An 18076-nucleotide genomic window follows, 5' to 3' on the forward strand; every position below is an offset into this window, starting at 1 on the left:
GTGTGTGGGTGGGGGAGTGAAGTGTGTAGGTGTGTGTGGGGGAGTGAAGTGTGTAGGTGTGTGTGTGGGTGGGGGAGTGAAGTGTGTAGGTGTGTGTGGGGGAGTGAAGTGTGTAGTGTGTGTGGGGGTAGTGAAGTGTGTAGTGTGTGGGGGGAGTGAAGTGTGTAGTGTGTGTGGGGGGGAGTGAAGTGACTAGTGTGTGAGGGGGGAGTGAAGTGTGTAGTGTGTGTGTGGGGGAGTGGTAGTGTGTGTGGGGGAGTGAAGTGCGTAGGTGTGTGTGGGGGGAGTGAAGTGTGTAGTGTGTGTGGGGGAGTGAAGTGTGTGGGGGAGTGAAGTGTGTTGTGTGTGGGGGGAGTGAAGTGTGAAGTGTGTGTAGGGGAGTGAAGTGTGTAGTGTGTGTGGGGGAGTGAAGTGTGTAGTGTGTGTGGGGGAGTGAAGTGTGTAGGTGTGTGTGGGGGAGTGTTGTGTGTAGTGTGTGTGGGGGGAGTGAAGTGTGTAGGTGTGTGTGGGGGAGTGAAGTGTGAAGTGTGTGTGGGGGGAGTGAAGTGTGTAGGTGTGTGTGGGGGAGTGAAGTGTGTTGTGTGTGTTGGGGGAGTGAAGTGTGTAGTGTGTGTGGGGGAGTGAAGTGTGTAGTGTGTGTGGGGGGAGTGAAGTGTGTAGGTGTGTGTGGGGAAGTGAAGTGTGAAGTGTGTGTGGGGGAGTGAAGTGTGTAGGTGTGTGTGGGGGAGTGAAGTGTGTAGGTGTGTGTGGGGGAGTGAAGTGTGTAGGTGTGTGTGGGGGGAGTGAAGTGTGTAGGTGTGTGTGTGGGGGAGTGAAGTGTGTTGGTGTGTGTGGTGGAGTGAAGTGTGTAGGTGTGTGTGGGGGAGTGAAGTGTGTAGGTGTGTGTGGGGAGTGAAGTGTGTAGGTGTGTGTGGGGGAGTGAAGTGTGTAGGTGTGTGTGGGGGGTGTGAAGTGTGTAGGTGTGTGTGGGGGGAGTGAAGTGTGTAGGTTGTTGTGGGGGAGTGAAGTGTGTAGGTGTGTGTGGGGGGAGTGAAGTGTGTAGGTGTGTGTGGGGGGAGTGAAGTGTGTAGGTGTGTGTGGGGGGAGTGAAGTGTGTAGGTGTGTGTGGGGGAGTGAAGTATGTAGGTGTGTGTGGGGGGAGTGAAGTGTTTAGGTGTATATGAGGGGAGTGAAGTGTGTAGGTGTGTGTGTGGGGAGTGAAGTGTGTAGGTGTGTGTGGGGGAAGTGAAGTGTGTAGGTGTGTGTGGGGGGAGTAAAGTGTGTAGGTGTGTGTGGGGGGAGTGAAGTGTTTAGGTGTATGTGAGGGGAGTGAAGTGTGTAGGTGTGTGTGTGGGGAGTGAAGTGTGTAGGTGTGTGTGGGGGGAAGTGAAGTGTGTAGGTGTGTGTGGGGGGAGTGAAGTTTGTAGATGTGTGTGTGGGGGAGTGAAGTGTATAGGTGTGTGTGGGGGAGTGAAGTGTGTAGGTGTGTGGGGGGGAGTGAAATGTGTAGGTGTGTGGGGGGAGTGAAGTGTGTAGGTGTGTGTGGGGGGAGTAAAGTGTGTAGGTGTGTGTGGGGGGAGTAAAGTGTGTAGGTGTGTGTGGGGGGAGTACTGTTTGTAGATGTGTGTGTGGGGGAGTGAAGTGTGTAGGTGTGAGTGGGGGGAGTGAAGTGTGTAGGTGTGTGTGGGGGAGTGAAGTGTGTAGGTGTGTGTGGGGGGAGTGAAGTGTGCAGTGTGAAGTGTGAGATGCTCCCCAGCCTTCAGCAGTCCGAAACTCAAGGAATATGACTCCTTAAGACCATGCTAGAGAGTGTATTGAATCTTACCCTTGAAGATGGACAGTGGTTGCAAGCCTCACTTCCGGTCAGGCTTGGAGGGCTAGGAGTACGCAGATCCTCCCAGATTGCTCTACCAGCTTTCCTATCCTCTTCCATAGCATCAAACGAGTTGATAAGACAAATTCTTCCTGATAACCTCAGTGACTCAGCAGGAATAGAAGACCCTAGCTATGCCAGAGCCATCACTGAATGGGAGACTCTTGCTGCTCCAGCACCACACCCTAGTGCAGCACTGGCTCACAAACAGTCAAGCTGGGATGGCCCGATCGCTTAAAAGGTGCTTGCCAACATGCTCAGGGCTGCAACATCAGATAGGGAAACTGCCCGTCTCCAGGCTGTGAATGCACCTCACTCCGGGGACTTCCTCCAAACAGTTCCCATATCGGCAATGGGAACGCAACTCGACCCTAAGACCCTCCGTATTGCAGTGGCTCTGCTCCTTGCTGCCCCAAATCACACAGAATATACGTGTATTTGGGGCGAAGCGCAAGCAGACCAATACGGTCTACATGGTCGTAACTGTTCCAAAACCAAGGGCTGGCATGCAAGACACAATGAGGTCAACGACATCATAAAGAGAACCCTTGCTACAGCTGGATGCCCAGCCGAGAGGGAGCCCCGATCACTAGCAGCCAACAATACCCACAACCCAGCAAACCACCCCGACGGGATCACCATCTATCCTTGGAAGAATGGCAAGCTCTTAGCATGGGACTATACCTGTGTGTCCACACTGGCTGACACCTATATCCATCACAGTGTCGGGCGACAGGGAGGAGCTGCTGACCACAGGGAGGAGTACAAGATCAGCAAGTACAGGGACATAAGCCACCAGTATCAATTTGTCCCAGTGGGATCAGAGACCTTGGGATCATTGGGAAAAAATGCCACACGTTTCCTTAAAGAATTGAGTTCCAAACTCATCGATGCCACCAGGGACCCAAGGGCAGCTACTTTCATGTTCCAGCGCCTCAGCGTAGCCATCCAGAGGGGAAATGCTTGCTGCATACTTGGCTCGCGTCCAGCCTCGGAGGAGCTGGAGGAAATTCATGATCTTTAACACATTGTACCAATGTATTCATGTTTGTGTTTTCCTCACATGTATTTTGTTTATCATTAAATGTTCACATAGAATATATATATATATATATATATATATATATATATATATATATATATATATATATATATATATATATATATATATATATATATATATATATATAAATAAGAGAGAGAGAGAGAGAGAGAGAGAGAGAGAGAGAGAGAGAGAGAAATTAGTATCATCAATGCAAATGCTGTGATACAGAAGAAAGTTTTCCTTGCTAAGGTAAGAATATTTCCAGATTACGCCATTTCATGGGACGTAAATTTGGCCTTTATTTGAAACTTCACCCCAGAGACGACACCATAAGCAGCCTCGTTCTCTTCTACTCTATTTTCTCTTCCTTTATTAACTGCACAATACTCTCTGTTGTAATACTGTATTTTTTTTGCAATTTCTTTTCATTATTTTACAAAAAAGTATCTAAATTTTGATTGATGACTCACGAAAGCAAATCACAGAACGGATGGGACTTGAACCTACGGCAAGTGAGTCATGACAAGTACTGGCATATGCACCATCTGGGTATCTTTATTTGTAGATGTTTTGCCATCCATTGGTTTTATCAGTACAAGGACATAATGTGAAGACTGTAGAAGTATATACAAAAGATGGGGAAATCAGTCCCTCAGCCTTGGTGCTGGTGAAGACCATCGTAGTCTTGAAGATTCTGAAGCACAGGCAGGCTAGGATACGTAAGTTTGTCGGGAAACAGGACAAGTGTTTCCTGACACAGGTCTTAGTTGTATGATGACCCACACCTGGAACTTCTGGTCATCTGATAGAGGCCTTTCCCTGGCGTACCGGTCCGCTCCATTTAAAAATTAGTTATTTTGTACAGGCAGTAAGACTGTCGCTTATATACTGGCGTCAGAAGAGGGACGTATAGCAGACGATAACATTATCAGTGGTAGGCAGAATTCCCCAGTGGAAGTAGGTCATACCCAAGGGATGACCCTATGAGTTTTAGGGCACATTTGCCATAGATTCAAGACCCGCCCAGTCTGTTATTTATTAAATGTCCCTATTTTGGGGGTTTAGGGACAATTGGCAAAGACACATGATTGCTGTTAATTTTTCGAACGCCTCGTATGGTGACATGAGAAGCACACACAACGTCGCTCTACGGTAAGGGAGAGTAACATAGTGTCTCTAGGAATATTAATCTCCGCAATTTACCCTTTGATGTGACTTGTACTAAAATTCAACCCATTAATACACACTATCCCTATCCAATTAGGTCATTTGGTCAGTCAAAAAAAACAAATTAGGCGCTCTCTGTTGCTGTTCATTACGGTGACTTGTACAGTCCGTTAAATTATACATAATAAGATCTATTACGTGAGGTAACAGGTCACTAAACATTAAACATACTCACCAGCCTGTGAGGTTACTCGAGGTATCATTCAACACATCAGCACAGAGAAGAATAAAAATCCCAAAACCGTAGTTGGAACACTTCACAAATATTCCACACTTTAAAGAGGATATTTTAGACCAAGTAATAACAAAAAAAGGCATAGCACCGTGACTGGAACGATACACAGATAACTTACACATAGAAGAGAGGAGCTTACGACGACGTTTCGGTCCGACTTGGACCATTTACAAAGTCACACTGACGAAAAGGAGAACAGGATGAGTATACATTTAGACCAAGTCTCAGATCCTTTCAAAATAGTTTACAACAGACCACAACTTCGTCTAAAATCTGCTCTTGTAAAAACATTTCAACACTCTCCTCTGAAGTGACCGGAGATGCAGCCAACACGTTAATAACGGCAGGAGGGGAAGAAGTTAACCATTATTAGACTTTTATTGGTTTACTGATTAAGGTAATGGAGTGAAAGTAATGGCCACCATGCAAGTAGAATGGGATAAGGACCGGACGAAAACACTTCATCATCATAAAATTGCAAGTTACGAAAAATAATTCCAGCTGGAATTTTCCATAATTCTAGCTGGAATTACGGAAAATTTAGTCTACATTAACATACCTAACTCACCTTAGTATAAGGAAAACAACCTTTGCATAATGTATACAATATCTGATTTTGTGTCTCATCCAGGATAAGACACGGAGGTAGTACACTGAATTAAGGTCTTTATAGCGATCAGAGATTTCTTAGCCTGTTAATTTAATGGATGTAACGGAGTTCTATAGCTCAGTTGGTAGCGGAATCAGCTCATACATTGAGTGTCCGTGGTTCGATACGTGGTATGGGTAGAAACATTGTTCATGTTACCTTACACCTGCTGTTCCTGTTCACCTAGCAGAAATTAAGTGCTTGGGTGTTAGTCGACTAGCGTGGATCACATCCCAAAATGCTGTGCATAACAGGAGGCTCTCTATATATTATGTCAGTGATGTCAGCTATGGTCTGTATAAGTTGTATCATGTACGTGTAGAAATAAAAGCTTATTATTATTATTATCATTATTATTATTATTATTATTATTATTATTATTATTATTATTATTATTGTTATTATTATTATTATTATTATTATTATTATTATTATTATTATTATTATAAAGGATTGCATAACTCTGTGCCAATGTTACGAGAGGACAGTGAATAGGTGACTGATCTAAGAATTGATGTAAGGATTGATGCAAGGATTGATGTAAGGATTGATGCAAGGATTGAAGTAAGGATTGATGCAAGGATTGATGTAAGGATTGATGTAAGGATTGATGTAAGGATTGATGCAAGGATTGATGTAAGGATTGATGCAAGGATTGAAGTAAGGATTGATGTAAGGATTGATGTAAGGATTGATACAAGGATTGATGCAAGGATTGATGTAAGGATTGATGTAAGGATTGATGCAAGGATTGATGTAAGGATTGATGTAAGGATTGATGTAAGGATTGATGCAAGGATTGATGTAAGGATTGATGCAAGGATTGATGTAAGGACTGATGTAAGGATTGATGCAAGGATTGATGCAAGGATTGATGCAAGGATTAATGTAAGGATTGATGTAAGGATTGATGCAAGGATTGATGTAAGGATTGATGTAAGGATTGATGTAAGGATTGATGCAAGGATTGATGTAAGGATTGATGTAAGGATTGATGTAAGGATTGATGTAAGGATTGATGTAAGGATTGATGCAAGGATTGATGCAAGGATTGATGCAAGGATTGATGTAAGGATTGATGCAAGGATTGATGCAAGGATTGAAGTAAGGATTGATGTAAGGATTGATGTAAGGATTGATGCAAGGATAGATGCAAGGATTGATGCAAGGATTGATGCAAGGATTGATGTAAGGATTGATGTAAGGATTGATGTAAGGATTGATGTAAGGATTGATGCAAGGATTGATGTAAGGATTGATGCAAGGATTGATGTAAGGATTGATGTAAGGACTTATGTAAGGATTGATGCAAGGATTGATGCAAGGATTGATGCAAGGATTGATGCAAGGATTGATGTATGGACTGATGTAAGGATTGATGCAAGGATTCATGTAAGGATTGATGCAAGGATTGATGTAAGGATTGATGCAAGGATCAATGCAAGGATTGATGTAAATATTGATGCAAGGATTGATGTAAGGATTGATGCAAGGGTTGATGCAAGGATTGATGCAAGGATTGATGTAAGGATTGATGCAAGGATTGATGAAAGGACTGATGTAAGGATTGATGCAAGGATTGATGCAAGGATTGATGCAAGGATTGATGTAAGGATTGATGTAAGGATTGATGCAAGGATTGATGTAAGGATTGATGTAAGGATTGATGCAAGGATTGATGCAAGGATTGATGTAAGGATTGATGTAAGGATTGATGTAAGGATTGATGTAAGGATTGATGTAAGGATTGATGCAAGGATTGATGCAAGGATTGATGCAAGGATTGATGCAAGGATTGATGCAAGGATTGAAGTAAGGATTGATGTAAGGATTGATGTAAGGATTGATGCAAGGATAGATGCAAGGATTGATGCAAGGATTGATGTAAGGATTGATGCAAGGATTGACGAAAGGATTAATGTAAGGATTGATGTAAGGGTTGATGCAAGGATTGATTCAAGGATTGATGTATGGATTGATGCAAGGATTGATGCAAGGATTGATGCAAGGATTGATGCAAGGATTGATGCAAGGATTGATGTAAGGATTGATGTAAGGATTGATGCAAGGATTGACGAAAGGATTGATGCAAGGATTGATGCAAGGATTGATGTAAGGATTGATGTAAGGATTGATGCAAGGATTGATGTAAGGATTGATGTAAGGATTGATGTAAGGATTGATGTAAGGATTGATGCAAGGATTGATGCAAGGATTGATGTAAGGATTGATGTAAGGATTGATGCAAGGATTGATGTAAGGATTGATGCAAGGATTGATGTAAGGATTGATGTAAGGATTGATGTAAGGATTGATGTAAGGATTGATGTAAGGATTGATGCAAGGATTGATGCAAGGATTGATGCAAGGATTGACGAAAGGATTGACGAAAGGATTGATGCAAGGATTGATGTAAGGATTGATGCAAGGATTGACGAAAGGATTGACGAAAGGATTGATGCAAGGATTAATGTAAGGATTGTTGTAAGGATTGATGCAAGGATTGATGCAAGGATTGACGAAAGGATTGATGCAAGGATTGATGCAAGGATTGATGTAAGGATTGATGTAAGGATTGATGCAAGGATTGATGTAAGGATTGATGCAAGGATTGATGTAAGGATTGATGCAAGGATTGATGCAAGGATTGATGTAAGGATTAATTTAGTTGGAAATATTAAATAAAGCAATTACCAGCCATCATAAATTTTTTGATTGACCAGGAAGTGAAAATGGCTGTTGCCAAAATACGATAAACATTAAATATTAGACAGAATAATTCTTTAGCAAGCAAAAGATTACAAATACAATAATAAATTGATATATGTCACCATTGCCCACGTAAAATAAATTAAGCAGAATTAATTACATGCTAAATGTTTAATAGTCTCATTGTATGTACACTCGGTAGGAGTGTACATACAATGGGAGCGCTATCAATCCTTACATCAATCCTTACATCAATCCTTGCATCAATATTTACATCAATCCTTACATCAATCCTTTCATCAATCCTTACATCATAGGATTATATAGCGCACGGGGGTGGGATGGAAGGTATTCCAGGTCAATTCAGGGAACTGAAGCACTGGTCCAATTCCCTAGATCAAGAGCCCCTCACCAGCGTCAAGGAACCTTCCTTGAGGAACCAAGACTGGAAGGGAAACAGTAATGCTAGAAACGTAAACAGTGATTGCTTTAAGCTTATAAAAATAACAGAGAGATTGTTGGTTTTATGGGCGATATTGTGGGTGGGTTATTAGCAAGTGGCGGCCACGTTAGTGGTTCAGTGTACATTATAGTCAACATTTAGGTTGAGAAAACCATTATATGGCAAGTTGTAATTTATGAAATAAATCGTTATAGAACGATACTCTCTCAGTGAGACACAAGTAACAGTAACTTCCAGACTTTTAAAGTGACACGGAACTACAACGAGAAGAATAATGAAGATCCCAGATTATGTTTCATTTAAAATGGAATAAGAAAATAACTTCGCGTCTTTTTAAATCAATGAATGAAAATTAGACACACGAGGCCTGGTTACAGGCCAGGCCACGGGGGCGTTGATCCCCCGAAATCCTCTGCAGGTAATCTCCAGGTATGTAATAATCTGGGTATGTTTAATGTAGACGATTCACCATCCAGTGGCTTTATCAACACAAATTAATGAATATATCTCACGTATCAACGAAGACAACTAACAGTGTGACACTTCTAAATATTGTACAGGCCGCCCAAATAAGAAAATTATCCCAAATGGTAACAAAAAGGGCAATGAAGGCTTATTGAGACCGAGTATAAAGTTCCATATGAATGAAAAACATACTAAATGGGTTGATTCCAGGATTTTGAACGAATCTTAAAGCAAAACTGGATCCATTTTTGGGTTACTCGGAATATTTTACTGACAATGAGTAAAATTAAACTAACAAATACAGAATTTTTGGTTAATCTTTACTGAGAACAAACACAAGCAATGTTCAGGGTATTAAATATTGTTTTGAACTTAGAGAAACGGAATTGCGTAATATCAGAGCCAAAGATTTCGTTCAGATTTTTAACACCGGAGGGTTAGCCATCTAAGATAACCCAAGAAAGTCAGTGCGTCTTCTAGGATTGCCTGTCCTTTTTCCATTGTGGTCCTCAATCTTTTCCCTCAGGATGCCACCCACACCAGTCGACTAACACCCAAATACCTACCTGCTGCTAGGTGAACAGGACAACAGGTGTAAGGAAACGAGTAGAAATGTTTCCACCCCGCCGGAAATCGTACCCGGGACCTACGTGTGTGAAGCGAGAGTTTTGGCAGCCAGCCCACGGGGTGAATTACTTATTAGTCTCTTCAGTATATCACAACAAATGGCTATCTATAACCTGTGAACCAGGTTAAAGGTCTCCACCAGCAAATTAATGCCAGGTCACTCTATCATCAACGATTAAAGCATTATTGTAAATAGATAATAGTAGATATAGTTAGAAGCTTTCTTATTCAACGTTAAGATTTTATTTCGCTGATAACGCGAAAATGCCTCATTTAATCAGTCAAATTTGGTAACAAGGACCAAATTAATAATAATAATAATAATAATAATAATAATAATAATAATAATAATTTTTACAAGTACAAGGTATATAGGCCTAGTTGACATCACTGACATGCTACTATATTGAAAGTCCCTGGTTATGCAGAGCATTTCGGGCACATTGGGTCAATTTTGTCCCCGATATGTGACTCACACCCAGGTACCTGTTTTACTGATAGGTGGACAGCAGGTGTCTTAAAGAAACACGTCCTCATGTTTCCACCTGTACCAGGGATCGAACCTCGGGTCCCAGTGTGTGAGGTGAGTGCGCAAGCAATCGAGCTTCGGGAGGAACACTTGGCATGTTCGCGTACCAGTGCAATAGGTTTGAAACGTGTTGCATTGGGCAGAATCGTTACTTCTACTAGTGACCTACGTCTTACCTCCTGGCGCTATATAAGGCTCCATCCTGTCACTTCAACTTCATATTGTTTCAGACTATGGAACAATGCTCTTCTCCAGACTGAGGGACTGACCACCTCAAAACTTTAAGGGTGATGGACTGATTACATCGTCTTCAAGTATCTTCTGCTTCTAACAACTTTTCTGTACTCGACTGAAGAAGCCTACTGTGTAGGCGAAACGTTTCGAAATAAAGATACCTAACTGTTGCATATGTGTCTTACCTAACAACCTGTCGGTATTTTATACCATTTTAATGCAGAATCGTTACTATAAGACCACAGAGCGACTCCTTGATTTTAAGCGGACGAGAGCAGTCGTCCGTTGTGTTATAATCCCACTAACAAGTGCTAAACGCACTTCTTATTGGGATTATTTTTTTACCGTCACTTCGGCTTCCTCTATGAGTGCAGTTTTGAAAGAAGTACTGAAACTGAGTGACAAATACTCCCCAGACCTGGCTCCCGTTCTTCGGGACGCCGGTGTCACTATAGCAAACCCTCTTGAAGTTGCCATCGAAACTGGAAATCATCTTGTCCGTATCTCTCAGGGGCTCATTTCTTTCCTCCAAGTCTGTTAGAGAGTTAGAACCCTTAGAATTTTCTTCTAGCAGAGTGTGGCATGCAAAGAGTACGTAACCTTTATTCGGCGCACGTACACACCCTCATTTACAGGCTATCTCCCCCAACCAGCGAACCAGGTTGCTAAGAGTTGATGATGGGGCCCCGTCGTTCAACTAGTGACCAGGTTCTAGCCAATAAGAAGATGGTTTTGGCAATCGCAGAGGTTATGTGGATACGGCTCTCCTGTCTGCCCTGGTCATTCCCATTCTAGAGCTGGTTGAGCACGGTCTGCTATCTTGTGGCTTCTATTTCTGCCTTGCTTACCGTGACGTGCACTATACTTATTACTGTACATAGTGTACATATTGCTGTTCTAAATTGGTGAAGGATAATATAAGTCTAAATTTTTTCTGCTGTGTTTCTTTTGCTCCCATTACACCTGGGATAACAGGCCTTTGAAATCCTGGGTTGTAATACAGAGGAGAATGTTATAATGCGCCTTTTACATTCTGGAACTAGAATCAACACTTTCCGCTTGCCGATCATCGGCAGCTGGGCCTGTTGACATTCATATTCGTATGCTCCAGGCCTTTACATCCGTCAGTCCTTGCTGTCCTGTTACGTCTATTTAATCTGATTTGATTGCAAGGAGTTCTTCTCCAGCTGTGGAAATCTGCCGTTGTTCTACCTTTTTCTCTAAATCATGTACTCCGGGACATGATGCCTCCCACTGTAGTCCCATTGCTCTTACCGGTGTAGTTTTCAAGGTGATGGAACGTCTGGTAAAGAGACGTTTGATGTGGCATTTATAGACACACAATAGTCTCTCGCTAGCCAATATGGCTTTTGTAATGGCCATTCTATTATTGGCCCCTTAGTCCATTTAGATACGAATGTTCATAATGCCTTTGCCAATAACCACTCAGTTATCGCCATCTTTTCTGATCTTGAGAAGGCATATTACACAACTTGGAGATATAACATCTTGATCCAAGTTCACTTCTTAGACCACCGAGGCAGTCTTTCATTTTTCCTTTAAGAACTTCTTATCTGAGAGACATTTCCGTGTCCGGGATAATGATATGATTTCCCCGGACTGTGTCCAAGCTGAAGGTGTCCTCAACACCACACTTTTTCTCCTTGTTATAAATGATCTGGCTTCTCTTCATCCATCCAATATTTGGTCATCACTCTGTCTTGATGACTTTTCTATAGCTTGTGCAGGGGCTGACTGTCACCTCACAGCAGTTTCACTCCAGTATGCTGTCAACCTTCTTTCCAATTGGGCCACTACTCATGTTTAAGTTTTCTAGTACTAAAACATACCAAATTACTTTTACCAGACGTTCAATCGTCCTTGATAATCCATTGTACCTGTATATGGTTCGCGTATCCCAGAACGTAATACTGTCAGGTTTCTCGGCCTTCTGTTTGACCGTCGGTTATCCTAGAAACACGTCATAGTCGGCCGAATTTCCTTAAAACCCTCGCTCATCTTTCATTGGGGCTGATCGTCGAACTCTCCTTCGCCTACATTCAGTCCTAATATTATCGAAACTAGATTATGGCGACCAGATATATTCATCAGCCTCTCCTACAACTCTTTCTAACCTTGATCCCATTACGTTTATGCCTCGGTACTGTTCGCTCTTCACCTGTACAGAGCCTATATGCATAAGCGAATATTCCGTTCTTTAATAATCGCCGTGATGCTCATTTCCTCAGCTATTTTGAACGCTCTCATGACCTACGTAATCTTTCCATATATAGGATAGTAATGGATGTTTATAGAGATTCATTGTTTGTTCGTTGTCCCTGTTTACTCCGTCCCTATTCTCTTGGTCCACATTCGCTCTTGTCTTCTCATCAGTTTCCCCCTTCTCATGTTCTTGCAGCATCTAACTTTTACTCCCCTTGGGAGGTTCCGACAGTTCGTGTCTGTTCTTCCCCACTGTCTTGCGTGACAGCCCAAATACCTACAGCTGTTTCTCGCTCTCTTTTTCTTAATCACTTCCTGTCTCATTCACATGTCGTCGCAGTGTACATTGATGGTTCTAAATCTTCTGACGGTGTCGGATTCGCAGCAGTTTCTGGACAGGGTCGTGCGAGGGCCTTTATTATCCTCGGCTAGCATTTTTACGGCTGAATTGTATGCCATCCTCGTAGCACTTATTCGTATTACATCTATGCCTTTGTCACCATTTATGGCAATTTCAGACTCCTTTAGTGCTTTACAGGCTATAAGAACATTTGATACACATCATTCCCTGGTTCTTCGTATCCAACTTTGGTTACGCCACATCTCTAGCAAGAACAAAGATCTTGTTTTTTTGTTGGGTCCCCAGCCATGTTGATGTACAGGGCAATGAACAGGCAGACACTGCTGTGGGGTCAGCAGAAAAGACCCCTATGGAAATAAGTCACTGTGTCTGACTTTTTTGGGTCATCCCAGGTTCTCTACACATATGCTACTATGTATGATAATCTATGTAACTGTATTTGTGTATACCTGAATAAACTTACTTAGTACCACCTGTTTCATATAAAGGTGCTCCATTCATAGACTATTTTGTTGTAATTTCTAACCACTTTTGCAGCCATTGGCAAAAACGTTGGTCTTATATGATACATAACAAATTACATTCTGTCAGAGCAAGTATAGTTTTCTGGCCATCTTCTTGTTATCCACGTCGAGGGTGGGAGACTACTCTCTCCCATCTTCGCATCAGACACACTCGTCTTACTCGCGGGTATCTCCTGGAGAGGCGCCCTGTTCCACTCTGTGAGACCTGTCAGGTTCTAGTTTCTGTTAGCCCTATTCTGTTGGACTGTTCAGTATATCAACGAAACCATACCACAGGCAGAGTTAGAACCCGCGATCAGAGAGTCTCAAAACTCCAGACCGTCGCGTCAGCCACTGGACCAGTTTACGAGACGGTCTGGAATTTTAAGACTCTCTGATCGCGGGTTCTAACCCCGCCCGTGGTACGGTTTGTTTGCAATCCTGTCATTACGATTTCATGAGTCATATCAACGAACACACAGAATTTACTTGCGACATCGTCACCGCTATTGCCCTTACTGTATCTTCCCTCCTCGCTGATGGAGTCACCATTGACTCCGACTCCCTCGTAGACATATTCTCATCAACCGCTCTACTACACAAACTTTGATGATGCTTCCTCTAGCACTCCTCACAGCCCTTTATAACTTTCCCTCTGTTTTGTCCACTCCTCTCTTGCTACTCTACAATCCTGCACTACCCGTGACCCGCTGCACTGTGTGACCTTTGTAAGTTTGGCACTTTTTTTATAATAATAATAATAATAATAATAATAATAATAATAATAATAATAATAATAGTAATAATAATACCTCTTGTTAAGCTTTGTATGGTACCTGCCTCCGCTGCCTCACTTTCTAGACTATATCACTTTTTGACAACTCTATGACTAAAGAAATACTTCCTAACATCCCTGTGACTCATCTGAGTTTCAACTTCTAACTGTGACCCCTTGTTCCTGTGTTTCATATCTGGAACATCCTGTCTCTGCCCACCTTGTTGATTCCTCTCAGTATTTGATGTTATCATGTACCCCCTATCCCTCCTATCCTCCAGTGTCGTCAGGTCGAATTCTCTTAACCTCTCCTCACATAGCCCTTAGCGCCGGGACTAGTCTCGCTGCAAACCTTTGCATTTTCTCTAGTTTCCTGATGTGTTTGGCAAGGTGTACGTATCACACTGGAGATATTTACTCCAATATGGGCCTGACGTACATGGTGTACAGAGTCCGGAACGACTCCTTACTGAAATGTCGGAATGCTGTTGTTGGGTTCGCTAGTCGTCCATATTCTGCAGCAGTTATTAGGGGTTGATGTGCGCCTCAGGAGATGTGTTCGGTATTATACTCACTCCAAGATCCTTTTCCTTGAGTATGGTTTGCAGTCTTTGGCCCCCTAGACTGTACTCTGTCTGCGGTCTTCTTTTCCCTTTCTCCAATCTTCATGATTTTGTACTTGGTGGAGTTGAACTCCAGGATCCAGATTCTGGACCAGATCTGTAGCCTTTCCAGATCCCTCTGTAGTCCTGCCTTGTCCTCCACTGACTGAATTCTCCTCATTAGCTTCATATCGTCTACAAACAGGAACCCTTCCGTTATGTTATTCACATATACCAGAACTGACTGACTGCCACAGGATGATGGTCTAGTGGATAGAGGGATGCGTACTTTGTTCATTTCACACAGGGATGGGCATGGGAACGCAGGATCGAGTCCTGGCCAGTTCTGTTAATGATTATATATATATATATATATATATATATATATATATATATATATATATATATATATATATATATATATATATATATACACAGTGGTCCCCCACTTTTCGTAGTTCCCGGCAATCGTAAAATTCGCAAATCATAGAGGTATTTTCGTATAAACATGGACTCGCTTTTCATAGGTTGACTCGCGAGTCATAGTTCTTCCGGGACGCGTACCCACGGCGTGAGCCAGGGCGGCAGCTAGTCTGGCATTGTTTACCAGTGAGCGAAGGTCCCCTCACGTGCTCCAGCGAAATATTTCATAATATTCCATTTATTTTAGTGCTTGCAAGTACTAAATAAGCTACCATGGCTCCAAAGAAAGCTCCTAGTGCCAAGCCTGTGGTAAAGAAGGTGAGAAATATGATTGAGTTTAAGAAAACCATCATTGAACAATATGAAAGTGGTACAAGTGTGGCCGAACTGTCCAGGATGTATAAGAAACCCTACACAACCTTATGTTCCATAGTGGCCAAGAAAAATGAAATAAAGGATGCTGTTGTTGTAAAGGGAGTAACTATGCTGACAAAAATGAGATCACCAGTACTGGAAGAGGTTGAGAAGTTATTATTGGTGTGGATAAATGAGAAACAATTAGCAGGAGATACTCTTATGACTTCGTTTATTTGTGAAAAGGCTAGGCAGTTGCATGAAGATTTGGTCAAGAAATTGCCTGCAAATAGTGGTGAAGTGAGTGAATTTAAGGCCAGCAAAGGCTGGTTTGAGAGATTTAAGAACCGTACTGGCATACACAGTGTGGTAAGGCATGGTGAGGCTGCCAGTTCGGACCACAAGGCGGCTGAAAAATGTGCATGAATTCCAGGAGTACATAGAGGCTGAAGGACTGAAACCTGAACAAGTGTTCAATTGTGACGAAACAGGCCTCTTTTAGAAGAAAATGCCAAAGAGGACCTTCATTACACAAGAGGAAAAGGCAATGCCAGGACACAAGCCTATGAAAGACAGGCTGACGCTAATGTTCTGTGCTAATGCTAGTGGGGATTTCAAAGTGAAGCCATTACTAGTGTACCATTCTGAAAATCCCAGAGTGTTCAGGAAAAACAATGTTATGAAGAGTAAATTGTGTGTGTTTTGGAAATCTAATAGTAAGGCATGGGTCACGAGGGAAATTTTCGTCCAGTGGTTCAGTGAAGTGTTTGGCCCTAGTGTGAAGGAGTATCTCCTGGAAAAGAAATTGGATCTCAAGTGCCTGCTAGTAATGGACAATGCACCTGCTCATCCTCCAAACTTGGATGACCTAATTTTCGAGGAGTTTGGGTTCATCACAGTAAAGTTCTTGCCCCCGAATACCACTCCTCTCCTCCAGCCCATGGACCAGCAGGTTATTGCAAACTTTAAAAAACTCTACACAAAAGCAATGTTTCACAGGTGCTTGACTGTGACCACAGACACTCACTTGACCCTAAGGGAATTTTGGAGAGAACACTTCAGCATCCTCCACTGCATAACCCTTATAGGTATGGCTTGGGAGGGAGTGACTACCAGGACTTTGAGCTCTGCCTGGAGAAAATTGTGGCCAGATTGTGTCGACAAGAGGGATTTTGAAGAATTTGGGACTGACCCTAATGAGCCTATGTCTGTTGTAAAATCAATTGTGGCACTGGGGAGTTCCATGGGGTTGGATGTGAGTTTGGAGGATGTGGAAGAATTGGTGGAAGACCACAATGAAGAGCTCAACACTGAGGAGCTGCAAGAGCTTCAGCAGGAAGAGCAACAGATCGCAGCTCAGAATCTTGCTTCAGAGGAGGAGGAAGAGAGATGGAAGAAGGTGCCTTCTTCAGAAATTAAAGAGATTTTTACTATGTGGGGTAAGATGGAAAGCTTTATGGAGAAACATCACCCTAACAAGTTTGTTGCAAGCCAGGTTGGCAACATGTACAGTGACAAAGTCTTGGGCCATTTTAGGGAAGTGTTAAAGAGACTCTAGAAACAGAGCTCTCTCCACAGTTATTTTGCGAGACAGGACTCCAGTGACTCTCAAGGTGGTCCTAGTGGCATTAACAAACAGAGAAGAGAAGCAACCCCAGAAAAGCAAATGGTACCTGAGGTGTTGATGGAAGGGGATTCTCCTTCCAAACTATAAACAATCCACTCTCTCTCCTCCTCCAGTCTCCCATACACTAAGAAGAATCTCCAATAAAGTTAAGTGTTATGCTGTTAATGTTTCATTCATCATTTCCCATTGTATTGTTTATGTACTACATGCATAGTTCATGTTAAAAAAATTTTTGTTTTAATACTTCTGGGTGTCTGGAACGGATTAATTGTATTTACATTATTTCTTATGGGGAAAATTGATTCGTAAATCGTAAATTTCGTTTATAGTAACGGCTCCAGGAACGGATTAATTACGAACAACGAGGGACCACTGTATATATATATATATGTATATATATATATATATATATATATATATATATATATATATATATATATATATATATATATATATATTTAGGTCTGTGGATGTATTTTCCATTGCGGTTGTCTCAAAATTTTCTTTTAGACAAAGAATTCTGCATAAATTATCGGTTTATCGGAGGCTGGGAAGACCGATACTGAACTTCACCTTCCATCATTATTCTTTGTTTATTATTTACTTGATTATTATGCATGAAATAAGGAGAAGGAGACTTGTGGTGCTGTGTGAGTCACCATTACTGGTGGTGCTGTGTGAGTCACCATTACTGGTGGTGCTGTGTGAGTCACCATTACTGGTGGTGCTGTGTGAGTCACCATTACTGGTGGTGCTGTGTGAGTCACCATTACTGGTGGTGCTGTGTGAGTCACCATTACTGGTGGTGCTGTGTGAGTCACCATTACTGGTGGTGCTGTGTGAGTCACCATTACTGGTGGTGCTGTGTGAGTCACCATTACTGGTGGTGCTGTGTGAGTCACCATTACTGGTGGTGCTGTGTGAGTCACCATTACTGGTGGTGCTGTGTGGGTCACCATTACTGGTGGTGCTGTGTGAGTCACCATCACTGATGGTGCTGTGTGAGTCACCATCACTGGTGGTGGTGCTGTGTGAGTCACCATCACTGGTGGTGCTGTGTGAGTCACCATTACTGGTGGTGCTGTGTGAGTCACCATCACTGGTGGTGCTGTGTGAGTCACCTTTACTGGTGGTGCTGTGTGAGTCACCATTACCGGTGGTGCTGTGTGAGTC

The sequence above is a fragment of the Cherax quadricarinatus genome, chromosome 44, assembly GCF_038502225.1.
Source record: "Cherax quadricarinatus isolate ZL_2023a chromosome 44, ASM3850222v1, whole genome shotgun sequence".
NCBI lineage: Eukaryota > Metazoa > Arthropoda > Malacostraca > Decapoda > Parastacidae > Cherax > Cherax quadricarinatus.